Source organism: Epinephelus moara, chromosome 20 (assembly GCF_006386435.1).
Source record: "Epinephelus moara isolate mb chromosome 20, YSFRI_EMoa_1.0, whole genome shotgun sequence".
NCBI lineage: Eukaryota > Metazoa > Chordata > Actinopteri > Perciformes > Serranidae > Epinephelus > Epinephelus moara.
Window position 1 is genome coordinate 41705500 of NC_065525.1, and position 1210 is coordinate 41706709.

Sequence of the window (1210 nt, forward strand, 5' to 3'; positions counted from 1 at the left end):
AATGTTTACTGACAGTTACTTATATCTTGTCTTTTCACTTTATTAAGATCAGATTCTGCAGGTAAAATTACAATAATAAGGTGACTTGACTTGACCTATTACAGGACTTGACTTGACTTGACTTGACTTGACATAACCTGTGACTTGACTTGACTCGACTTGCCCAAGAAAAAATGACTTGGGACTTACTTGAGACTTGCACATGTGTGACTTGGTCCCATCTCTGCCATTCATTGCACGTCGGTCTTTCTATTTCCTTGTTGGAGATGGTGTTGCGTTCAAGGTCCTCCCCAAAAAACGGGAGAAAAAAAAAAAAGGCCGAATATTCTTTTTTTTTTTTTTTCACAATCGAATCCCGTGCCATCGAACGAAGCTTCGAAGCTTCGAATTTTTTGGGTCAGCCCTATAACGTACACTCTACGGAGCCAGGTCCAGGATCCTCTTCAAGTTTGTCAGGGAGGAATGTGGAAGTGGAGGAAGAGATTGTTCTTTTTTCACAAATGTGGGAATGATTGTCAAAAATACCATTAAAATGCATAGTTTTATGTAAAATAGCATCAAAAATTTTTGGCGGCCTCCCAGCCAGCTGTATTTGGGGCCCAGTAAATATTCTTTTCATGGGGCCCAAAATCCCTGGCAGCCCCCCTGCATGAGGAAGACGAGAAACACCAGACACAACAATACTGATGAGCTGAAGGCTGCTATTAAAGCAACCTGAGCCTCCGTAACACCTCAGCAGTGCTGCAGGCTGATTGCCTCCATGACACGTTGCATCGATGCAGTAAATCGTGCAAATGGAGCCCCGACCAAGTATTGGGTGCATAGATGTATTATGTCTGTATTATAAATCCTTTTTTGATTGGTCCTATGTAAGACTCTAATATATCAGATAATAGATTTTTGATTTCTATGAGCTGTAAGCCGTAATCATTAAGATTAAAACAAAAAAGCCCTGAAATATTTCACTAATGAATATAGAATAGAATAGAATATCAAATTAAACTATGGCGGCCCGGGAGGGGCCGCCATAGTTTATTATTTTTGTCAATAAAAATATATGATAATCTAACCGCAAATGTTGGAGGAACTCCAGCTGCCTTCCCTCTTCCCTCTTCCCCATGTGACACGGTTATGGGCGGTTTTCCAAGCCACTGTCGGCACAATGAATATAAGTCCCACTGTCGGCTGGGTGGAAATAAGTCAAAGGGCT